At 39.6% G+C, this 26,474-nt stretch overlaps 1 protein-coding gene and 1 pseudogene across 13 annotated transcripts in view; both read right to left on the bottom strand.

Annotated features, from left to right (window-relative positions):
- SLC9A9 (solute carrier family 9 member A9) overlaps positions 1-26,474 on the bottom strand; it is a 658,568-nt gene that overhangs the window by 226,998 nt on the left and 405,096 nt on the right. The gene's annotated exons all lie outside the window — the stretch shown is intronic.
- LOC132520756 (eukaryotic translation initiation factor 4 gamma 2-like) lies at positions 1,541-23,190 on the bottom strand (annotated as a pseudogene).

Below are 26,474 nucleotides of genomic sequence, written 5' to 3'. Positions count from 1 at the left end.
AACTCCCAGCAGAGAGCTTAGCATATCATAATGCTCAATAAATATCTACTGAATAAACAAAGTGAATAAAAAGGGAACCCTAAGGAATTGCCTGTGTCACTGTAAGTTTGCACAATCTTCCTTCATGGAAATTTAGGAAAAATATAATAAAATTTATAAGACGTAAAACCTTGATCTGAACAATTCTACTTCTTGGAATTTTTCCTAAGCAAATAATGTGACAAGTATACAGAGATTACATCAAGATGTTCATTCCTTAAAATAAAAAGATATGGAAGACAACCAAAACACACATCAAAAGAAGAATACTTAAACAATTTAAAAGCGATTACACTTCTGAAGGTTCACTGCCATGTATGATGTTTCCTATGGCTTTTTACCAGACACATTTTATCAGATAAAGGAAATTCTTCCCTTCTATATTTTGCCAGGAATTTTTTAAATAAATATTTGTTGAATCTTTCATATCCAATGCTTTTTTTAAATCTACTGAGATATTTTCTTTTCATTTGTTTATGTGGTAAATTATACTTACAATATTTTAATATTAGAGCATACTTACATTCCTGGGACAAACCCAGCTCAGTCATAACGTACTTTTGTTTTACACTGATGAATTTGGATTGCTGATATTGCTTTCACAATCTTTGTATCAATGTCCATAAGTGAGATTGGCATACATGTTTCATTTTTATTACTGCCATTGACTGGTTTTTATTTCAGGAGTATTATAATAGTGTCATTAAATGACTTGGGAAGCATTCCTCCTTTATCTTTTTTCTTAAAAGGTAAGTATAAAATTGAATGATCTGTTTCTTGAAAGTTAGATAGAACTCACCTATGAAACGATCTGGGCCTTGTTTTTTTTTTGGCGAACGGATTTTTAGCAACTGATTCAATTTCTTTAATGATTATAGGTCTACTTAATTCTTTTTCCTCTTCGGACAGTTTTTTTTTTTTTCGAGTATCACAATGTTTACTGACAGATACAAGTATATGAAATCAGGGCATGAACATGACTTGATAAATTAAGTAGACTTAATTTCAATACTATAATAAGAGGGACCAATTCAAATTCTCACCATTTGTTTCACACCCACAAAGACCACTTCAAGGGCATTTATGATCTCTCAAAACTGACCAGTTTTGTGCAAGTAAACCATGTTTCTTTTAAAAAGACTTGTGCACTTGCCCAGGCTCAAGGATATTAAAATCTAGCACATAAAGCCCATTACTAGAGGTAGAAATACAGGCAATATACTATTACGGCAGCAACCATCAATTACAGTTAAGAATTTTTCTGTAACAACCAGATGGATAATCAAATATTGCAACAACTCAAGTATTACTGAGCAGAGTGCATTTCTACAGTATTCAGTGCTGCTATTCAGTTTTCTAACTTAAAACAGCCTATGATAACTGGCAGCAAATAAGGTCCTTGCAATAGACTGCCTGTGCTTGAGAACTTGATGTAATTATTGCATGCTGCTAATATACTACCTAAACATTAAAGATACTCCTAAAATATTTGACGGTAGACTATGATTAAGACATTACACTACAAAAAGACCTTATGCAGAAAGAAATCCTAACTGACGTGCTTCTGCTTTAAATATTGTGAAAATGCTACAGCAGAATGAATTTTCATAGTGGTTAGGTCAAATGGAGTTACATCATAGCAACAGTATGTTTTGCATGATTTAAGGCTTTGGCTGGTTTTTTTAGTCAGCTTCTTCCTCTGATTCTTCTTCAGCAGTTTCTAGCCAGGTTAGCCACTGATTCACCTGGAACAAAGCTTTGCGTTTCCCTGGAAACTCATGGGTTATATCTTCTTTCCAAGCCAAGAAAGCTTCTTCTTCAATAATCTCCATGTCATAGAAGTGAACAAAAAAGTGAAGTAACATGGCTTTCGGGAAGTTGCTATTGTAGCAGTGCACCTGACGAGCACAGAGGGCACTGACTTGTAGATCAATGTGATCATGAAGGAATTTTTGCATTACTGGCTTGGAGGAAAGAAGCAGTTGTTTTTCCTGCTCTAACTATTCTTTGGACGGAGCAGAGGAAGAATCTGTTTCATCACTGGGTGGGTTTACTTCACTAGAAACGTACTGTAAGAAGCTAGTCATTAAGATGTTCACAAATCCTTTATCTACATGAAGTTTGGGAGAGATGTTATCTTTAATCCACTTATATATGGTTTGAGGAGATGGATCCAACTTTATTTAGCTTTAACAGTTCCTTCTCCAATTGGAGGAGTGGGAGTAAGAAACTGTCCCTTTCCTTCCAAGATCTCCAATATGCGGTCCTTATTCTGATCAATTTCTGGGAGCATTTTTTGCATATTGACTTGCTTTGTTGGAAAAGCTCTGTTGACCATTCTCAATCTTGTAATTTAGTTAAATGCTGAAGACAAAGTAAGAAGAGAGGAAAACGGGTGCCACTTTCCAGTGGTTGAGCTAGTTCTGAAATGCTCACCAGTGCCAAAATGATAGCATGAGCTGCAAACTGTGCTAAATATGATTTCACCAAGGGGATGTGAACCTCCAGTTTGGGGCACTGGTCCAGTGCATTCAGGAAAGCCTGTATGAAGTTGTCACTTGTGGTTATCCCTTTCTGTTTGAGGAAACTGATCAAAGAACTTGCTTTTTCTTTATCTTCATCACTTCTGTCTAGTGACAGGATGATTACTTTGCTTAAGATCTCGGGGAGAAAATGTTTAGGAGCCCTCATCTCTCTTACACCATTGACAACTTCGTTTACATTTCCACTATTCAAATATTCGGTTACAACAGTTTTGGTTAATTTAAGCAGCTCTTCCTTTGATGGTGGTGGCTTTTTACTGGTCTGGCAGGCTTTTCCTGAATAAGTGGTGGATTAGTTTTGAGACCAAGCTGAGGTGTCTGTCCCAGAGGTGGTGTCTGAGTGCGTGGCGGTTGTGCACTATAGGAGGAATCACAGTTATCTGGCACTGGATTTTTATTCATTAGGAAAGACTGAGCAGGCCTCAGGCTAATCTCATCTGCATTAAGCTGTCCTTAGAAAACCGAGGTGGCATATCCTTCGACTGTCCTTGCAGCTGGGATAAGAGTCCCTGACTCTCATTATGGTAGAGCTGGCTTAGCCCCTGGTTTTCATAAACTTGCCTCCCATCTCCCCGAACTGCGATTGTGTGGGAGGCATGATGTGTCCCCCGTGGCCATTGAAGAGTTGATTTGAACGATGACGCCCCAGGGTGGGAGAAAATCTATACTGGATAACTCCTGGACCAGTACCAACTCCACTACCTGGCATTTGTCCAAACATATCAGCAAGTCCTCCAAGTGCATCCCTATCCATTTTCATCCTGGGTGGCATGAACCGTCCCTCCAACAAGAAGTCACTTCTCATCCCTTGAGCCACAGGAGCAGGAAGAAACACCCCTAGATCTTTTAATGCATCTTGACGGATTTGATTGATCATCTTTAGTCCATTGTCAAGAAAAGCCTTGCGAGGAACTCAGCAAGAGTGTTCTCTCAACTCTACAGTATCCTGCAGTGGCAATTCCTTACTTAACATCAAGGAGCATATTTGGGCAAAGTACTGATCCATTAAGGACTTGGGTCGTTCATGGTCTAACCTAGGTCCCACTATCCTCATTACCTGACAGAGGCACTCTAAATCCTCTCCCATATCTTTGAGTTGGAATCTCTTCTTTTTTTCCAAAAGTGTTTTGATGCACATATAAGGATAGATTCATGAATAAGATCAAGCTTTCCAAGTTCTCCAGTGAATTTGATGTTCCCCAACATCTTGATCTTAGCAATGGCTCTCTGTTCCTCCTCCGCGGGGAGGAGGGGATTTTCATGCTTATCACAGACATCAACGTTTCTGGCTCGGTTGTCAAATTCATCTGGTAAGTTGGAAATTAGGAGGTGTCTGAATGTTGTGCTTTGCTTCTGTCCTGGTTGACCCTCTGCTGCTGGACCATCAAAGTTTGGTGCATCTTCTGCCAATCGCAGGCATAGCTGAGCATACAGGGAGCTATATGTTGGCTCTTCTAGGGCTTTGTCCACCGTCAGCAGTATGACCCCTTTAAGGATGAGTTTAGGCTCTACACCCACATTGAGGAACTCAAGGCATAGCTTGTCGAACTTCTCAGGAGTAAGCTTATTCAGTATGCCTCTTAACTTTCCTGAAGATTGCATCATGTCGTTCTTTTTCATTTGCAGAGTTGTTTGCTGCGGAGTTGTCATCTCGTCTAGTGCTTGATGCAGGAACCCATTTCTGAGCGTTTTGCCCTGGGGTTTTCCCCAGGAACTGGCTGTTGCCAGCAGTCTTGGGGTAGTGCTGAGGTGCACCTTTACTTCTCCTCCGCCCGAGGAAGCACTGAAACGAGAAGCAGCCGCTTCTACCATCGCACTCTCCACTTTGGCAGCTTGACGATGAAGAATCTTCTAAAGAATAATATTAATGGATGGGGTGGGGAGGGAAGGGGATGGGAGAAATGAAAACCCTTCACCGAGAACTCAGCAGCTGCCAGTGCAGCTGTCTCCTCAGGGTCTGGTCTTCCGGGACGGGGAAGGGCGGGGCAGGGGAACGGAAAACAAAAAACGGGGAGCCCCTTCAAACAGTTTTGGTAAGTTATATGGTTCTAGGAAATTGTTCTTTGCACCTAAGTTTTTAGATTTATTTGCATCGATTGTGCATGACATCTTATTTTTTTAACCTCCACAGCACCTATGGTAATGTTCTCCTTTTCTTTTTTAACATTGTTAATTTTGGGTTTTTTTTGTCTTATCCAGATTGTCCATTTTATTGGTTTTTTTCAAAGAAACAATTTTTGGCTTTGTTGATCCTCTCTATTGTAGTTTTGCTTTCCATTTCTTTTCTTTCCTTTTTACTGCTTTACCTTTATTTTTTACTTAATTTTGTTCTTTGGACTTGTTCCGCTTGTTCCTTTTCTTAACTCTTAAGCTGATATTTTTACTCATTAAATTTAAATTCTTTGTAGTTTTTTTTTTTTGCGGTACGTGGGCCTCTCACTGTTGTGGCCTCTCCCATTGCGGAGCACAGGCTCCGGACGCGCAGGCTCAGCGGCCATGGCTCACGGGCCAAGCCCCTTTGTAGTTTTTAACATAAACATTAAAGGATATAAATGCTCTAATTTCATTTCAATACTACATTTAATTAGTTGCAAATTTTGATGTGCAGCTTTAATTGTATTTCTTTGGTAAAATTAAATACAATTAAACAAACAATACATAAATATGCTTAGAAATAATTAGAACATTTCAGATGATAGAGTCCCCTTTGACTATTCCTCCTGGTCCCTCCCACATCCATCCCATGTAGTCTATTTTTTATCTAGAAAGGTATTCCCATTAAAATATATTTTTTGTACATGTTTTTCAAAAACAGTATTATTTTGAAAATATGCTGAAGGAAAATATAGTATCATTTTAGAAATTTGCTGGTTGTAGGTTCACATATGACTAATTTAATAGATACTACAAAATAGCCCTCTAAATTAGAATATTTTTTACCTTTTCATGAGCAGTTTATTGGAATATCTGGTTCCCTAAAATCTTAAAACACCTAGCCTGGTCAACTTTTAAAAATTTTGTCAATCTTATGAATATTATATTATTATCGTTTTATTTGTAGCCCTGATTAATAGAGAGTTTGGGCAACTTCTCATGTTTATTGACCAATTGGAATTACTGTTCAATGAATAGCCTATCTTTTTCTTTAACCATTTTCTTTAGATTTTTGTTTAAAATTATTCTTGTTATATATTGAGTAGACAATGTGGAATACTTATAACTATGAAATATAAAAATAGATAATATAACATATGTCTACACATTCCCCATACTGTTAAAGAAAAAGAACATGGCCTTTATACTTCAGAATTGCTCTCTGCTCCTCTGATCCCATCCCTTCCTTTCTGTCTGTGTGGTAATCACTATCCTAAATTTTGTGTACCTTATGGCCTTGTTCTTTATACTTTTTCTGCAAATCTTAATATCTCTAAACAATATATTATTTTGTTGTTATGTTTTTCAAATTTATATAAATGAAATCACATTGAATATATTGCTCAATATTTTGTTTTTGAGATTCATCGTGTTGTTTTGCTGGAGTTCTGATTCATTCATTTTCCCAGCTGTATGATATAAGAAATGGAAATGCAGTTATCCATTCTACTGTTGATGAACATTTGGGTTGTTTCCAGTTCTTTGCTTTTATAAACGGTGGAGCTTTGACTATTCTTGTACCTGTCTCCTGATGCAGGTGTGAAGCACTTAACCAGAGAGTATCTACTTGGAGTGGAACTACTAGGTCAGAAGGGACATCGATCTTTTGCTTTATGGGTACTGTCAAATTGCTTCTCAAATTTACCCTCCCACCAGCAATGTGTAAATGTTCCAGTTGCTCCACACTCTTGCCCAAACTAGGCATTCACTGATTCATTCATTCATTTATACATTCACTCAACAAAAAGTTATTGAGGACTTACTATGTACCAGCCACTATTCTAGGTGCTGGAAATGCAGTAGTGAACACAACTGACAAAAACACTTGCCTTTTGGAACTTCAATTCTGTAGAGGAGACATTAAACAAGATAAACAACTAAAATATATAGCATATTAGTGATATGAACTAAGGTTAAAAAAATAAAGCAGGAAGAGAGATAAAAAACAGCAAGGTTTTTTTTCCCTTCCAAGGAGTTCACTCTGCTGCCAGGGAGATGAGAGACACAGCTGTTAGACAGAAGTCCTGATACTCTTGCCTGCAAGAATGAAGGCTAGAGTTAACGAACCCCTCTCCCCCCAGGAGAGGGCAAAACCTGATGGAGAAATATTGAGAGTGAAAGTGCAGAGGTCAGAAATGATCTGACGTGCCAGATCACGTGGCCAAGACAGGAAGCTAAGTAGGAAAAAGTGGGGTTATTCAGTGTGTTGGCTGAACCACCCCCTTCTTCTCACTGACTTTGTCCCAGAAATTTCAAGAGCTCCGGATTATTTTTGGCTTTTGGTTTCCCCTCACTGGAGGCTGAAAAATAATTATCAAGGTGGATGTTGAAATAGTGTCCAATGAAACTATTACTGACTTAAAGTAAACACAAAGTAAAGATCTAAAAAAAAAGTGAAGATGCAAGCCAGGTAGACAGTTGGGAGAGAGACAACCCGATTAGAGCTAGCAGCAACACAAAGGGTCTGAAGAATATCAAGGAATCCAGTGTGGTTGGAACAGAGAAGTAGAATGCAAGAGATCAGAATGAGAGCCATGAACACGGTGCTCTAGGAACTTGAAGGACTTAGTGAAGGATTTTGGCTTTTACTGGGGAAGATGAGAGGCACTGGAGGGTTTTGAGCAACAGAGTGACATGGTTCTGATTATGCTTTAACACCATCATTCTTGCTACTGTGTTGCAAATAGAAGCCAGTGATGAAGTAGAAGGGCCAGTCTGATGGTTATTGTAATAGTCCAGGTGGGAGATGTCAGTGAACCTGGACTACAGTGGCAGTGATGGGGCTGGTGAGAGGAGAGAATATTCTGAATATATTTTTAAAATAGAAGTGAGATGATTTGCTGAAGGCCAAAGATGAAGTCAAAGATGACACAAAGATTTTGGCCTAAACAAATAAAATAATCCTAATGAGGTTAATGTCCCTACGAGGTAGGAAGAATTAATAGCCTCATTTAATAAATGAGGAAACCAAAGCCCAAAGAAGTACAGTAACTTGCCCAAGACCAAATAACTATGTATGTGGATCTGGGATTTGAACCCAGCTAGGCTGACTCCAGAATCTGTACTCTTAACCACTCAATTATATATGTTAATTTTTTCAACCTGGTAGAATGGTTTGAATTCCTTATGTGACCACTGATTTGAACATTTTGTGATATATTGATGACTATTACGATTTCTTCTCATATGAAATATCTAATACCTTTGTCTAGTTTTCAAATCAATGGGTAGTTTATCTTTTTCTTATTGATCTGTAGGAATTCTTTATATATTCTGGAATATATGATCCTTTGGTAGTTATATGTCAAATTGCAAATATTTCCTCTTGTTTATCACTAGCCTTTCTCCTGTTTTTATGATGTCTTTTGATGAACAAATGTTCTTTATTTTAGTGAAGTCAAATAGATCGAACTTTTCCTTTATTTATTTTTTGTACTTTAGAAGTCTTCTGAAATAAAAGGAAAAATTAATCTATGCTGTTAGAGTCAAGATAGTGGTTACTCTTTGGGGGAAGGGCAGGGAGGTGACTGTAAGGGGCATTAGAGAGGCTTTTGAGGTGCTGATAATGCTTCTTGACCTGGGTGCTATTTACACAGTTGAGTTCAGTTCACAAAAATTCAGCAAGTTGTGCACTTATATGTATTTATCCTATGTATACTATAATACTTCAATTAAAAAATTTTTAAGTTAAATCTGACAGTCCCTTCCTTTTAACTCATGAGTTTAGTCCATTTACAGTTTTGTTCACTATTAATGTATTTGATTTTATTTCTACTGTCTGCTTTCAAATTACTCTGACTTTTCTATGCTTTGGGGGTTTTGTTGTTGTTGTTGTTCCCATTTCCTGCCTGCTTTTGTATTGATTGACTTTTTTCCTTCTTTATTTCCCACTTGGTTGGAAGTTATGCATTCTATTATAACATACATATCTTATGTAAAGTGAATTTCTGTTAGTATGCCCTTTCAATAACTTAAATTAAAATGCTTTGATCTGTTTGTGTCTCATTTTAATAATTTACTTTGGGGCTTCCCTGGTGGCGCAGTGGTTGAGAGTCCACCTGCCGATGCAGGGGACACGGGTTCGTGCCCCGGTCCGGGAAGATTCCACATGCTGTGGAGCGGCTGGGCCCGTGAGCCATGGCCGCTGAGCCTGCGCGTCCGGAGCCTGTGCTCCACAACGGGAGAGGCCACAACAGTGAGAGGCCCACATACCGCAAAAAAAAAAAAGATGGAAGCAAAAATGAGAAAATAAAGTAAATTTTTTTTTTTTTTTTGGTGACATCTTTGTGGCCTTTGTCTAGAATGTGGCTTGCCAAAGATGCTTTGTTTTTGCCAGTTGTTCCACGCATATTTCCAACCTGGACCACATTTTAATTTATATTTTAAGTTTGGGTATTGTGGATATCATAGGCAGTATAAATTTAAACCATAAACTCTCATAAGATCAAGCCTGAAGTCTAAATTTCTCAGGGGATACATCTTTCCCCACCTAGAACCCACCAATGTTTTCTGAGATATTGTAGATATAGCAGCTCACATGTAAGAACTATTTAGGAGACAAGTCTAGCCCGGAAATTAGACTTGAAAATAGTTTAAAATCATTATTTGTATCCTCTTAATTCAATTCCCATTTATTTCCAAATATTGGTTGACTGTTTGCGTTATGTTAAAGATGTGCTAGTCACTGGGGATACAATAAGAAATAAAACATAATTCTTATTTTCAAGGAAATAATAGTTGGATAGAGAAATTTACAGTCTTGTTACATAGAAATGGTCAAAACCTAGTAGGTGCACCACAAGTTCTCCCTGGTATGCCCATGACAGGTATTTAATTGGTCCCAGCTTTCGTGTCCATTGATTTTTGGAAACAGCCATAAAACTCCACCTCTACATCATATTGTCAGTTCATCTGAGTCTTCATATATCATCCTTTCTTGCCTTTCCTGACCTAGAAGAAAGACCTGAAGCATCTAGTATTCCCTCCAATTATAACCAGCTTCCAAGGTCAGAAAAGACTGGGCACCAGGGTGGCATAGAAACAACCAGATCTAACAAGGGTTTCCCTGTGCTACTTTAACACTGCCTTGGATATTTATCTACACTGTGGCACAGCCTTGCCACTTCATGCCTTTATATTCACTATATTAGAAACTTATAAGAATATAAGAAAGCATAAGTGAAAATATGCTTAAAAATTCAGTAAAACACAACCTAAAAGATTACCCTGAAAAATAGAAAAAAAGGTCACAGAAAGAAACAGGATCTGTAAAGTTTCTCATTAGGCCAACTGCCTGCCTCTCGTTACCCACACCTGATTCTCATTGGGCCTGCCCGGATTTCATTTGGTTCTCAGGTCATTGCTTATTTTCATATGGGGGCTACATAACAGGGTCTCTTCCAGTCCCAGAATTCCATGGAGAGAAAAAGAGAAAATGTCAATAATTAATGAACTGTCAGGGAGACACAGCTTCAACACGTCCTGAATCATGTAAAAATTCCTACTCTACAGCTCTTAGGCGTGACCAGCGAAAGGCCAGCATTTAACTTTTCTGAATGTATTTTAATATAATGCTTATCTTTGCTTCCAAAATGCACAATTTCATAAGGTAGGAAAAAACTGATATCTAAATTAAAATGAAAAATGTGGATAGGAGTGACTTATTTTTACTTTTCACAAAACTCAAACTTCGCAGAACTTCATATTTTTCTTAATTTTTAGAAAAACAAATGAATAAATTTTAAAAACCCATATAATTAATTTTATCAAAACTCAAAGCTAACCCCAGTAATCACCCCTCCTAATAATTTGTACCTCTTAGGAACTGTTACACTTAACATCGAGTCATAAAAAGAAAGTGTTGGGTTATAAAGACACAGCTTGAATCCCAGCTCTTTGGTTGCAAGCTGTGTGAAGTTGAAAACTTGAAGCCTCAACATTATTCCATGTAGAATTGGAGAATTTAATACTTACTGTGCAACATTGTTGTTATGTAAACCTTCCGGCAAATACGATGGGCTCAATGAAGGGTAACTGTTATCATTATATTTTTCTGTAATCCCCTCAATGTCTAGCACATAGGGATTCTCAATTATTCATCGTTGAAAGACAAACAATCATGACAAGATTGTGTGTATTGTGTATAGCTAGGGTAAGAAGGTAATGAGAAAGAAACAAAATATTTATGGTACATATATTTGTTTTGACTTCTGCCACATAAACTATGTAAAAAGAAGAAAGAGTTGAATATAGATGTCTCCTTTACCCAAGTCAAACAATGAAATCTAACAATAATGTTACATTTCTTTGATATGATGAAAGGACATGATATTGAGGAGGTTCTTTTTTTTTTTTCTTCTGTTTTTGGCCTCACTGTGTGGCTTGTGGGATCTTAGCTCCCCGACCAGGGATGGAACCCTGGGCCCACAGCAGTGAAAGTGCCAGGTCCTAACCACTGGACCACCAGGGAATTCCCTGGGTGGTCCAGGGAATGGATGCCTTAGCAGAGCAGATGGAAGACTGAAAAGGGAAGACCAGAAAGAAGGAGGAAGACCGGGAGGGGACTGACTGTCTCAGAGAAACCAAGTAAAGAGGTGGATTGAAGAATGTATCTGTTGTCTGTGATGAAAAACCCTGGGCTGAGGAGAAATAGCTAGAAGGGATCGAGAGGCTGAAGACACAGGGGGGGAGGAAGATGACTGAAGTCCCTAAGGAGATCCAAGTCCCTGCTCTCACAGGAAAGGAAAAGGATAGAGGCTGAACTGAGATGAGGGATCAAGGTTAATAGATTCCCCATCCAACTAACAGTCTCAGGTATCAAAGTCAAGCTGAAGGCAAGGGTGGCATGGGATTGGAGAATGTGCAGAAAGAGGAGAAAGTGGGTCAGCTTTAATAATCAGGGAAGAATGTGTGGTGGCCATATTGTTTCTTCATACGTATATAGTTGCTTCGAAAATGCTTGACTGTACTAAAATCAGTTTTTGCATATATTTTCTGAAACAAGACCCTAGAATTCTGTCTATACTAATCGCTTGGGTTTCCAGAGTGCCCGTCATTATGACCAATGAATGGAATTAGATTTCTTGAGACCTATATCCATACTCAACCAAGATGAACAAAGTATACTGAATGCTATACAGATGTCAAAAGAAATTGTCAGCCTAGGCAAAATATGGCTACCTCTTCTAAACAATGCTGGCTAAAGGAGGATGCAGTTAAGGAACTGGTTCTTATGTTTTTAAGGCTTTTGAAAATGTCATTTGTCTATTTTTATATTGTTTAAATTCACACAAATCCATTATGAAAAAGACCTCATCTTGCATAGTAAGGACAGAGCTCCAACAAGCGTCGATTACATGCTAAATAGTGTCCCTGCGTGAGGTAAGTATTATTTCTCCCATTTCCCAGATGAAGCCTCTGTGGCTCAGATTGTTGAGTGACATATTTAAGATCACATAGCAAGTGACAAGGAAGGACCCTGGCTCTGTCAGATGAGTGGTGGATGCTTTCTCTAGAATGCTGAAGTAGCATATGAATCTCATCCTTCAAATCTCCCTACCATCTTCTCTTTGCTCTGTGAGTCTCTTGGGGAACCATTTCTTCTTTTACTTTAGGAATTAGCATTCAAATGTCATTACAACCTTAAGAGCATGTTTCTGGATCTATACTGAAGAACAATTTTATCCCTTTAAAACATATCCTTTCGGGCTTCCCTGGTGGCGCAGTGGTTGGGAGTCCGCCTGCCGATGCAGGGGACGCGGGTTCGTGCCCCGGTCCGGGAGGATCCCGCATGCCGCGGAGCGGCTGGGCCCGTGGGCCGTGGCCGCTGGGCCTGCGCGTCCGGAGCCTGTGCTCCGCAGCGGAGGAGGCCACAGCGGTGAGAGGCCCGCGTACCGCAAAGAAAATAAATAAATAAAAAAAAAAACATATCCTTTCACTTAGATAGTGCCAATACATTGTTGTGGCATCTGATTTAATCTGATATATAAATAAGAAAGAATGAAATGATAAAAATCCACAGGTTGTAAGAGCAGAAAAGTAGATGGATCTAGATACATCTCTTTGGCCAGTAATGACAAAACAAAGAAGAAGACTTAAAATTAATGGGAGATGCTTAGTGTGTAACTGTCAAGTAGATGGTGCAGGATACAAAATTGTACACGCACAGTTTAGTCTTGACTAAATTAAAATAGCTAAGAAATACTAGCAGAAAAAAATACCAAGTTCAGGTAATATGCAATGAATTCTTAGCACACATTTGTAAATCCTGGAATTGTGGGTAAATACTAGTTTAAATATTAGTTGTTCTGATCAGGAATGGAGACACTGTGTTGGTTCTTTGGGAATATCATGATATTCTAAAAGGCAAAGAGAAGTGATGATTTGAAAGAAAAGCAGCTTGCAACAGATCAGCATAAAAAAAAAAAAAAAAGAAAAAAGAAAAAAAAAGCCAAAGTATTAGCAGTTACAGTGGTTGCTTTTAGGCAGTAAGATTTTCTTTTACTCTCATTATTCTGTTTTATATTTACTGGTATACTACAAGAATTATGTTATTTTTATAAATAGAAAAAATAACAAAGTCAAAGCCATTACCAAAAGCTTTTGGCAGGTGGCTTTGAAGTCTGGGTCTTTTAAGTCCACAGGGGGAACGGCACCAAACCATCAAACCACAGAATCCCTGCTTGTATGGGTCAGGGAGTGACAAAGCAGTCGTCAGAAGCACCACAAGGAAATGTCTCTTAGGCTTGTTGTCTTGTTCCAAGGAATAGCCCGAATGCAGGTCTACACAGGATTGTTTCAATTCACCTGTCATAGTGGCGAGGACGTGAGCAACAACCCAGAAATGCTTGGGAGCAGGCTGCTCTGTGGGCACGCAGTAATCAAAGAAAATAGGCAGTAATCGTCCAGCAGTTCCAGCTGTCTTTAATGTAACTCCAAGCTAATATACTTACTTCCTGTATTTTAGCATCTACACTGGGTTTAAAGAAACCGATCTGCCAATAATTTAAGAGAACAAAGGCCCCTCTGAGCCCACACACACCCCTCCCCAGCATTGCATGCTGCCCCCTCCCAGCCGTGCTCACCTCCAGCAATCAGTTCCATTTCTAAGGAGACGGAGAACAATTTATTCAGCTTCAATTTGCTGAGAGGAAAACCTCCTATTCTCTAATATTAATTCTTGAAGCAGATTCAAAAACAATTTTTGTTCCTTGACAAGGTTTGGGGCTTTGAAAGATATTAATGTAGACAGTCTTTGAAATATTAGGAGTTGGCAGCCATTGTAAGGATCTTGAACTTAGCAAGGAAGTCTCAGTGCAAAGTATAAGTTATCTTATGTGTTGAAATATATATCAAGCTTCCTGTGCAGTGAAGGGCTTGGGCACCCTTGCGGAACTATGGACGTGGACATGGACAATCGTTGCATTCATTTCAAGCAGATCTACCCCGTATTAGGGACCAGGGTTATTTGGGGAGATATTTTCTTATTTTAAAGTAGGGTTTTACATTTCCAGTTCTGAAACTCCTTCCATGCAGTTTTAGGCAAATCTACTTGGAATCCACAAATATACCCAGAACAGTGATGACCTGTTTCCCCTTCACAGATTTAACATTTTCATTTTTGCTTTTCACCATTCATAGATAGCATGAAATATGTTCTGTCATTCCTTTTTACGCCTTAACATAAGATGAATAGACTATCATTTTAACTAAACATATTAGCCGTATTGGAGCACAGGAGGATCCAGTACAGCGAAAAGTATTTAATTGACACTTGACAAAACTTGACAACTTGTGTCTTTTCATCGTTAGCATTTTCTATCGGTTTAGGAGAGTGAAAATCAGGGGACATGATCACAAGGCTGATGTAACTGGATTAGGATGATTTCTTTCATCTAATTGACTAGTTGTCTTGGCGCCACACAGTATACACTGAGCGCTATTGCATCAGAATTCGCCGGCTCTCATATAATGAAAGCAATCCTAGAGACTCCCTGCCCCAGTCCACCTTCTGACTTATCTTTCTAAAACACAGTGTGCTTCTGCCGTTGCCCGTCAACTTTAGCTGCCTCCTTACTGTCTGTCAAATAAAAGCCAAACTGCTTAGCATGACTTTGAAGACTCAACACTCTCCAAGATCCAGCGCCAGGCCCATCTCCTGACGCTTAGCCCTCCTCCCCTCTGCCCCTTAGTAGTGGGAGCAGAGCCAAGGGGTGGTATGGGCCACATATGAAACTGTTTTGTAGGGAGTGGTGGTCCAGGCAGAGGTGAGGGACAGGCTTAGTGGACAGAGGGTGGCACCTCATGTTAACAGCCGGGCGTGTGCATCTGGGACAAGGTGACGAGAATGCTACCAGGTTGGGGCTAGGCAGTAGCATGACCAAGGCTAAGCGGCTGTAACGAAAGTAAATATCCAGGGTGTGGAAATGGGAGGGAAAAAAAGAAGACTAAAGCTGGAGAGGGATGGAGAAAACTATATCCATTCCTTTTCCTCAGAAACCACTTTCATCAGCAGACTTTGCAGAAACCATAGACACCCAAGGAAGGGAGAAGTGAATATTTCTCCTTTGAGCACTAACTTTGGATTCAGATTCTTTGCGCTCAGCTCCCTGCTCCACCACTGCAAGCTCTGTGACCCCAGTCAGGCAACTTTGCTTTTCTGTGCCTCCTTTCACCCACTGGTAAAATGGAGATAAGAAGAGTTCCTACCTCATAGAACTATTGGAAGGATTAAACAAATTAACTGAGGTGTCTGCGCATGGTGGGTCTTCAATAAATCTTACTGATGATTATATTTTTATGATAAATTTGGAAATTCTTTTCTTTACACATTTAGGAAATAAGAAATCACAGAAAGCAGAATTTGACTGTAGTATACCGACTAGGGTGACCAACTAGTCTCAATTTGCTGGCATCTTTTCCTGTTGTAGCACTGAAATCTCATCTCCTGGGAGCCCCTCAGTGCTGGGCTAACCAGGACCATTGGTTGGTCACCTAGTAATGAGTGTGGGAACTCTCTGCAAACAGAATGCCCAGCTGCTTAGCAGCATGGTGTTAGTTGAATCATATGAAATTGCCATTTCTGTAGTTGAAAACATCAAATAGCCACAGTTTCATGTGGTCCAACAGAGTAAAAAGTCCTAACATGGCTAGGAGTGGGTAAGGAGAAGAAGGTGCCTTCTCTACTTGTCCCTTTAGCTTAAAAGAAATACAAGTCAACAAAGGTTTCTTGAGTATTTACTATGTGGTAAATCAGGACTTTATCTTGACTTTGGTTAATCTTCATGATTCATAAGTGGGGAAAATCAACAACATGAAACAATGGAAATATAAAGCCACCAAGAGCATTAACTCGAAAGGAAAAGAAAAAGAGCCTGAAGGAGAACACGTGCATCCTCAAGATGAGGAGAGAGCCAGGGCCATGGTGGGAGGAGAGAGGGCGTCTGAACAGGGTGCAGTGACCCTTGGGGGAACCTAACTCCTTGAAGTTCAGATCCAGAAGCCTCTGGAGCAACAATCACAGTATCTCACTTCAGGGTGGGAAATGCCTTTCTGGAAGGAAGTCAACCTTCCATGGCCTAAACCACAACACTGAGATAGTTAAGAAAAACATAAGTTAAACTTAAAAAAATTTTTTTTATAAAAACACAGGAGGGAGAAAAAGTCCAAGTTCATCGGCTTTTGGAAAAGACCTAGAGGATTTCTTATTCATCTGAAGCATTTTGGCCCCATTTCCACTAAAAAGTTTTAATTGTCTTTGATATGTAATCCTCTCTAGGGGTTTGGATAAAACAAGGGCATTCTGAAGTTTTGTTTGGGGAATGTCATCCCATAAAAGAATCTGTGAGTGGATTTTGGAAGGATCCAACACTGTTTTGTTGGATAGTTTCATATGTTGGATGAACTGAACACACTAGAGCAGGGATTTTTAACTCTTAAGAAAACTCGAAGTACATTTTAACAGAGAAGAAAATAGAAGTCGTAGCTTTCAATTCCAAGGACTCTGTGACCTATGAATGGTTACTGGCTTCAAGGGAGAGATTGAGATTTATATAAAGTATTTGATATTTATATAAATTTGCATAGTATTTATAAAGTATAAAGTAGTTGATATATATTAAAAAGTGAAGAATCCAAAAATCCAAAAATATATTAAAAAGTGAAGAATCCAAAAAAGTGAAGAAGCCTAAAAAAAAATGGACGCTATATCTGATGCTGTACTTTTAACTAATTTCTCAAAAGAAAAGTCTGTCCAAGGAGTGCCTTACTTCGTTTTAAATTTATTATGGGAGGAAGGGATGCCACCCCCCATGACTCCAGGATGGAGGTGTGAGAATGAGAAATCTGGGGTCGTGCTTGCCAAGAGTCTAGCCTGAGTATCACCTGTTCTTAGAGCCTGGAAGGCAGCTGCAGCCTCGTTTAAGCTTTATGGTTTATTTCAGCCTGCATTTATTGAGTCCGTGACACACACTGTGCAAGCAGAAGGGAAGGAATACCTGCCTTTGAGGAACAGAGAGGTTTGTGGCTAATAAACAAGAAGTGGCCACTAAGCAACTGAATTATCATGGTTGGTAGAACATCCAAGTTATTTTATCCGGTCAAGGTTTTCCCTTACTGACCAGATGGAAAAATGCCCATGCATTTTCTCAAGTCTGTCAGAAGTCTTGAAAACACTATCCAAATAGTTGTTGCAGCACACGGCAAACAGAGACAAGAATCAGGCAGCTAAAGGGCAGATATGGCCTCTCACTGCTCTGTCAAGACATGCGTTCCCCACTACCTGTTTTCTGATCTAACCAGCTTCAGATTGGTTGCTGCTCTACCTAAGTTCATTGAAAAAATTGCTATAATGTGATCCATGATTTGCCTATGTCAACTGAGCTTCTTTTAGCATTTTAAATTTGATTTCATGGAATAAGATAATTCTATTACAGATCAGAAGCTTGAACTGCAAGATGTAAATACGAGTCCTAATTCTAGCACTCAGAAAACAAATAAGACAAAACAAAATAACCAAAACCAAACCTAACATGCATATAAGTGCCACAAACGCTGTAAAAACGAGTGTGTGAAAACTTATTTAATCCTCACCACAATTCTATTCATTCGTCGACAGCTATTTGGTGAACTCTGTTACCGATTCTGATGCCGTGAAGTAGAAGCTATCATTATCCCCAGTCATGAATGAACCTGATTCACCCCCTCAGGCCTCCTTTTGGGTATCCTGGCCTCACCGACCTCTTGAGATTTTGAATGCTCTCTTGGCAAGGAAAGCAAACTGCAATCCCCAAACTTCCTCTTTTCCTGGGAGTTCTGCTCTGGACTCTCCTGAGCCCACAGTGAATTCAGCTGAGTTTTACTTATTTGATTCTCTTCAAAAGAGTAGTAAAGGCAACTTTTCTTGTCCTTGGGGATTGGGACTCAGATGAGGGGATGAAAGAACCTACACTACAAGTGGTCCACAGTCCGTCCTCCTGCTGGAAGTGCAGTAAACCAGGGAGGACATGACATGTGGGAAGCTTGTCTGAAAAATCTTTAGAAAAGAGGCAGTCTATGCAAACCTTCCTTCACTGGGTTCCTTCTCATTTCCTCTTTATAGCTTAACTCTCTATAAAATACAAAATGTGGGTGTAGATGATGAGAAATGGTAGGAAAAAACAAGACCAAATGATCTAGGTAATTGTTGCTCAACATATATCCACAAGCCTCATTTTAATGAAGGATATCTATATCGTGGCCTGGAACATCGCCCATGACATAGTAAGTTAAAAAATAGTAAGAAGTAAAAGAAAGGGCTTCCCTGGTGGCGCAGTGGTTGAGAGTCTGCCTGCCGATGCAGGGGACACGGGTTCGTGCCCCAGTCCGGGAAGATCCCACATGCCGCGGAGCGGCTGGGCCCGTGAACCATGGCCGCTGGGCCTGTGCGTCCGGAGCCTGTGCTCCACAACGGGAGAGGCCACAACAGTGAGAGGCCCATGTACCACACACACACACACACAAAATAAAAGTAAAAGAAAGAATCTTTGGTATAGGGAGATACCACAAGTGCACGAGCAGACCCATGGGTCTCCCATGTCCAGTGTCAGTTGCCCTACCTTCTCTGCTTCCCAGATGCCAAGATTGTGTGAAGACTGACTTGGAGACACACAGGATAATTCAGTACCTGTATTCTCTCGCTTCTGGGAGGCATTGTGCAGATGTTAATAATTCAAAAAGTCATGGCTCTAACCCAGCAGAGGATGCTTTGTAAAGGACAAACACACTGAAATCTGGGAAGGTGCAGTAAGTGAGGCTAAACAGGTAGAAGTAGTCAGATATACGAGCATATCACATGCAAAACATAGCAAAGCTGACCTTTGTTGTGTTACTGATGCATAACCATGAAAAAAACCCTACATATTTAAACATCATATATCTTCCAATCATCTGGAGGTAGAGGTATTTTAAAAATGTATCTGAGAGAGAGAGAAAAATATTTCAAACAGACCATTGTAGCCAACGTCCCATTGTCAAGGAAAGGTCTTTGTAGCTAAAGTGAAATGGCATTTCTTTTTTAATGAGGTGAACATTTGTGAAGAGCTATTATGCATATTTTTCAAAAAATAATAGTGTAGATCTCTCCTGTAAAGCAATAAATGTCTGGGTTTAGTCCACCTAACCTATTGTCTAAAATATAATGAAATTTTTAACATAAGCATCTACAAATAAATTGAGTTATATACTGCAAGTTGGAACAATTCACAAAGCTATAGCAAAAAGCTTTTCTTATTAAAGATTTCATTTGGTAAAAAGTGAGTGTAATAATTATCTTGCCCAGATTTCACTTAAAAAAAAAAACAGTTATGTTTGTGGGAAGAAAGCCCATATTTTACACATTGAAAATTAAATCAGTTGTCAGGTGATACTTTGAAACTCAAGACCAGCTCATAGTAATTAAAAGATAATAATGTTTCAAGAATCAAGTAAATCTGAAAGTCAATAAAACACAAAAATAATTTATTGGTGCTTTTAAACATTTGAAAATAAATTCTAAAAAGTTACTTTAAATGATGTGTAACTTCTGTGCAGCAGAACCACAAATCAAATCATCTCTCTGTTCACCTAGTTCAAAGTTTGAAAGGGAAAGCGTGACTTTTTGAAGTTGACTGACCGTAAAGTGTGAATTTTTTAACTGGATTTCTCAATATTCCTGTGGTAACAGATTTCTCCAGGAGCCCACTGCATTTGGGCACCTCTCCCAGACCCCTGGAACTACACCCCCAGGGTCAGGCAATGATGTTTTTTGGATGCAGGTGCTGGGCATGTTTTAGCAGGAGGATCATTTGTTCACGTTAAAGATCATGGGTTCATTTAGGGACCCCAGACTCTTTTGGTCCACAGAGCTCGGGTTTACTCCTAGGGCGGAGCTAGGGGTCCTGGCGTCCCTCTGAGTCTTTTGGGCTGACCAGCAGGGTAGATTTAAGTGTTTCTTTATCAACCCTAGTGGTTGTTTGGCTTGACATTTGGAAACTGGTGGAAGAGTTGGGATGCTGGACAGTGGGATCAGAAAAACATATTTGGAATAAATAAGTTTGGCATGAGGTTTTCTTTGAACTGCAACCCTTAAGTCATTGGGAAACTAATGGTGCAACTAACATTTTACTTAAAAAAAAAAAGGCTTAAAAAAGTCACTTTTGTGTTCTGTGGCATAAGCTGAAGCTTCTGTTGCAATTTAAAATCAAAAAGCATTTTCTTTTCAAATGGAATTTCTAGGTTGAGGGAGGCCTTTTAAAAAATGATAGAAAAAGGAGCTTTGATTGCATAAATCATTAAATCCTTAGAATATTCGGATGAACAATAGAAATGGAATGATCTCTCTTTTAAAAGCAGATCTGAAGTTTAACTCCTGTAGGTCACCACTTAAATCATCATAATAAATCACAACCAAGGAAAACACTTAGGAAAGAATCACTTAAAAGCACTTAAAAGTGCTGAGAAGGCATAGAATATATACATTCAAGTCAAAGTAAAATTAAGATATTGATGAACATAGAGATTGGAGCAAGTCAGTCTTAAGGCAGCTTAGAAGACTTTAGTGTTCTGTCATGTAAGTTTCTATATCACAAAATCAACTAGCACATACTGTTTCTGAACAAAAGATTCATGTTAGAAGCAGAACCTGGAGTCAGCTTCAATCCTATCACTTTCTGCCAATGATACCTGGGGGTTTTATTTTCATGTCCAGTTGAACATTGTCAATGAATTTACTTTTTTTTTTTTTTTTGCTTAACTCTGAAAAACATGGTGTAAATTGCTTGAAATTAAGTACTAATGTACGCTTTTGGAAACAGCATTTTTTTCTATCTATTTCCAAGTAGTTGAGTATGTTCCTTATGGTGATATGAGCTTTCAGAGTACTGATAACTTATGACACAAATGTGTTTTTTGTGGGGGAAGGATTCAGTGAATAGAATAAGGTTTTCTAAGATGAAAGCTCTTGAGAATGTTAAAGAATCCAAAATTCTTGGGACTTCCCTGGTGGTCCAGTTGTTAAGACTCCGCGCATCCAATGCAGAGGGCATGGGTTAGATCCCTAGTTGGGGATCTAAAATTCTTAACCATGTACAATAATTGCACATAGATTATAACTTTAGACACACGTTTGATTCTTCTTTACACGTCTACCTCATCATATAGAAAACATTAAACTTTCTTTTGTACGGTTCTGAAAATTATCAACGTGTGCCTTAGCCACAGGTTCTGAGAAATAGACATGGCAAGTTTTCTCTCAATTCATACATGGTAGAGTACAGTAATTAGAATCACTGTCATTTAAAAATACCACCTCCTTAGCTGAAGAAATTAGAGATTTGATTTCAACATTCTCAAGAGTATTGACTCTAAAATGATATTATTTATTGAGGCTTCAAATAATTTTAGGTGGAAAAAAATTCTCTATCCCAGAATTATCTGTAGTATGGGATACTGTAGGTAAGTCTAGATTCAGATGGATCGTATAGTTAGCAACTTTCCAAAGGTATTTCATGAAATTCATCACAAATAAGTGCTCCTATGAAACTAAAACTGGAAATGAAAGTTAACCTGTGGGATACTCTTAAGTCAATAAGTAGAGGTGGAAGAAAGGCAGCTTGGTGAGGTGGGACAAAAACCCCTGAACTTGGCATCTGTCCTAAACCCATCCGGGTCTATTTGTTGTATGACCCCAGGTAAATGAGTTAGCTCTCTGTGTGCCAGTTTCCTCCTCAGTAAAATAGCTGCTCTTAAGACCTAACTGACCAGTTGTTGTCATGAAGATTAAATATACTAATTTTCAGTAAACCACCTTCGACAGTGACTGGTACCTATTAGATATTCGATACATATTAATCAAATCTGCATTCTCCCAAGTTAAAGATGAAAGAAGTGAAAATAAATACCCCTAAATAGCTCATTCTAGTTGAAGGACCATTTTTTATGTAGTGCAACAGTTGTGCAGTCTGTGATCACTACAGTGAATCTGTGAATCTTAAAGTGAAACCTCCATTTGTCTGCTTCGGACAGGTGAGCAACTCACCCTACGAGGGGGTCTGTCAATTGTTCTCTTTGGCTTGTCAGTCTGACTGCCTTCCCAGATCTAAGAACTGTGGAAATACTTATCTGGGTAATGTCCCCGAAACATCCTGACTGCAAATATAAAGGCATTTGTACAAACATCTAAACCCTGATGGCTCTGAACCTCCACCTACTCACACAGAATGTAAGATCCCTTCCAGAGTTTCCTTTTCTCTTGAATGTTTATGGGAATCTCAAAGGGGAACCTCATGAGTGATGTTAATGTCCCCCAAGTCACTGGCTCTCAAGCGTTGCTGTACATTAAAGCCACCCAAGGAGATTTAAAGAGCTCTGCTGCCTGGTCCATCCCACCCCATGCCAATTAAATCAGAATCCCCGGGGGAGGCACCGGGCACAACTCCTGGGTAATTCCAGTGTGCAGCCTGGTTGGAGAAGGGCCTCAAGCCCACCGGCGTGCAGTTCCCACTCCATGTGAAGTCACCTGGACAGTTTGGCTTCTATCTGCTGGATCAAAACCCCACCTGTCAAATGACGGAACCTCAGCCCTTCCCCGTCCAGTGTCTTTCTAGAGTCCCAGGTTTGGTCACTCATTAGAATCACTTAGGTAGAGTTAAAAAATATATATTGCAGCCCAAAGCCCTATACCATAGAGTAACTAAATCAGAGTTCCTAGGCATCTGGGATTTGTATAAGCTCCTCAGTCATTCTAACAGAGTCCAGGGTTGAGAACGCCTGCTCTGAGGGCTTTCAGGAGGAGGGAGCGGGGGTGGCACGTATGACCAGAGTCTGGAACTTGCCACGCCTCAGCTCCAGCTGCCCACGTGCTTGCTCAGCTCAGCCACAGCCACGCTACCTGCGCCCACCTACTCTCGCTGTACTCCGCGCTGCTGACTGTGCTCTCCATGCCGCCTGCACTGCAGCTGCCTGCTGCCTGCAATTCTAGGACAGCCCCATTCCTGGGGGCCCCTGTTATTTTTGCCACCAGCACCTGAAGCTCTATTTCTGCCTGCCTCCTGGTCTTTGCCGCTTATCTCTCCCTCCAACTTCATTTCCTTGTGTCCAGTTCTTTTAGAGATGGTCCCTTAGTAGAGGTATTTGGACACCCACTTAAATTCTTTCTAGTTTACCAGCCAGCATTCTGGGAAGAGAGGAGGGCCCCAGCAGGGACACAATGCTGCCTCCCTCTCTCCCCATTTTACCAATTAGTGCTCTTGTCCTCAGAGTATAGGCAGGCCAGCAGGTGGGTGGGTTAGGAGGGCCACGCCCATTCTCACAAAGTCCCACAAAAAGATGCTGACCCTCAGGCTGTACTAGACCCCTTCCCATTTATAGGAATTTCCCACTTAAGGGTTTGGTTATTCCTCTCTGTGTCTGGCTTCTGTCATTAACCCCTTCCTCATACATATATCACTACATGCCTGAAGCCCAATCAGGGATAAAATTCAAGCTCCTTCCCTTGGGTTGTCTGGACCTTGGACAAATCAGGAACTAGGGCTAGATGCCTGTATTAGTGCCTGGGAACATTCTAGAGCCTTTAATAAGGTACTTTTTTGCCCAGAACATAGGGAAGACCCTTAAGGAATGGTGCTTTATTCCACAGGCCAGTGTATCTGAGTCCTAGCAACAGTCCAGCCATTACATGAAACATTCAGTAGGGCCAAACAAGCCAGAAATGTTCCTTTAAAATCAGACTACTTTTCCCTGGAAGGTTAGATGGTTTCAAACTCTTTTGTCTCTAATAAACTTGGATGAAGCAAAAGACCCCTGTAGACTACCTGCCCCCACTTGGTACTATAAAAGCAAGCTAAAAACCAAACAACAGATTAGCACAAAGGGGAAGAATGGTGGTGTTTTCCCTAAGAGGGTGGTGTACATCATTAATTTATGCCAGAACTAAGTACAGGCAGTGTCATAAAATTGAATCATTATCACACTAGCCTACAAACCACCATTGGGAACACCTGCAGAAGGAATAAACAGTTGAGATATAGTTCGTCTTGTGACCCTAGGAAAGAACCCAGAGGCTGCTCATAGAACTTCACAGTAACTCTCCAGAAACCTGCTGTGTCAGAACTCATGATAGTGAAACTCAGCTTGTTCTCATCTCATCCCACGTGCTACCTTTGCCCTTCTCTGCCTGTCTGTTTCTAGTTGGCCAAGAGATCTACCTCGGCCCTATGTTGTAGGTCCCTATGCTATCATCAGAGCAGCATCTTTAGACAAGAAAAGCAAGTCAGAGGATGACTAGTGCTGAGGTCTGAAGTCATTGTCCTAGAAACCCAAAATAACATTTTTTCCAGATCTGAGTCCCAAGGACCACATTTTCACAGATCTCTGGGGAACAGAAGAGTTGTGTAAATTCAGTTACCTATAATGTCAGAAAAGATTAGACGTTCTTTCTCAACAGAAGAATGCCTTTATTTTTCCATCAGGCATCTTTGCCCCTCTAGTTTGTCCTTGAAAATTTAATTGGAATGGAACAAGGCACAGTACGAAAAGGGAAAAGAAGTATGTTTTCAAGCATAATTTTTAACATCTTGGAACCAATGGAAAAATACATCAGGAATAGTTTGCTGTTTGGGTGCTCACTGCTAAAGCAGTCCATAATAAGGGACATTCTCTTCTCCCTCAAGAACAGATCGGTCACTGCTGACTCCAATCAAGTTCTTTCTCAGTGCAACCCAGAACAATTGCATTAAGTGACTTTCCTAAAACCAAAGTCTTATTCTCATTTGTTAGATTTTCCTTTCGGGTAATTTGGAGTTCTGTATCATCTCTCCACTGATGAGAGTTTTTGGATTTTTGAGCTGTGCCTCCAGAAGCAATTCAATTTCTCTTCTGAAGGAATTGCACAAAGACTTAACATTTTATTAAATCCATTTGCTGCATCTTTCAAGACCTTCAAGGAAATGGCATCCTTAAATTTGGCAGATTCTTTAACAAACACACGCTCTGGTGCGTGTATCCAGCCTTGATGTTTTCTGTGCTGCATCAATCAAATTTAATTAAAATGAGTAGAAAGATTACAGTAATTTCCATTTATCATCCCAAAATGCCATTATGAGACTGAAGCCCTTCATACCTGCACCTGTCAAGCAGGGTGATAAAACTATAATGGGCTGTTCAAGGGGGTTATGTCATTGCCATCCTTAGAAATTTTAAGGTAATAATGAGCAACCATCTGTCTTGAATGTCATCAAAAGGGGGACCAGGCCAGCTGATCTCTTAAAACCTATTGAGATAAATTTTTCCCATTAAGCAGTGAATCAGACTCATACATAGAAGGACATGGATCATATATATTTATATGTTAATACTTAAGCATTAATAATGATTTTTTTTCTTGTTTTCTAAAGGTGAAAGAAATGAGAGGAAAAAATTGAGACAAAGGGCAAGAGAAAGAGAGAGAGAGAGGACCATCTCTCTGAGAGACTGAAGCTCTCCATAGTGGTAAAGAATACAAAGCCATTATTTTGGGGAAAACGTAGTAAAAAATTAAATTTTAGAAAATGCTGAATGAGGTAAGTATACTTTCTTAGGGTTAAGATAAGACAAAAATTAAGAGAAGGCTTTGAATCTTGTTGGCAAGAAATGTCATGGTGAGTTAATATGGATCCCCAAAATGTTGCCTATTGGGTAGAGATAGACAGTCCTGGCAGGTGACTCAGATATAGAACTGATGAATCCTGAAGAAAGAGGAAAACAACAGCAGCAAAATGGAATAAAATATCTGTCACAGGACAAAGAGGTGAATAGGATAGGAGATGTGACAGCATCGATACTTTGGTGGAAAAAGAAAAGTCATTCTTGGTTCTACCTATCAAGGCCGTCTCTGGTTAGTGTTAAGGCTGAGAAAGGAAAAGAAGAGAAAAGGGAGGAGTGTTGGTCGGCAAGGACAGGGTTACTTGGGTTCATTGTCATCTACAAAGGGGACAGGGAGGAAGAAGTGAAGCCCAAGGAGAGGAAGAAAATGACAGTGATAAAAGAATGAATTAGAGAACATGGTAGTAGAATAGATAAACAAATCCAAGTGCTATTTCTTAAAATGATCAGTATAATATGCAGTTTCATAAATTAAAGAAGAGGGAAAATACATACACATCACCGTCTACTGGAAAAGTCTACAATCAAATATATGAAAAAGACATTAAAATAATAATGGGTTATGGTGCACAGCTCTATCCTTTG

This window comes from Lagenorhynchus albirostris, chromosome 5 (assembly GCF_949774975.1).
Source record: "Lagenorhynchus albirostris chromosome 5, mLagAlb1.1, whole genome shotgun sequence".
NCBI lineage: Eukaryota > Metazoa > Chordata > Mammalia > Artiodactyla > Delphinidae > Lagenorhynchus > Lagenorhynchus albirostris.
Note: the sequence above shows the minus strand (reverse complement) of the source record. Positions and strands in the feature narration are given on the sequence as shown.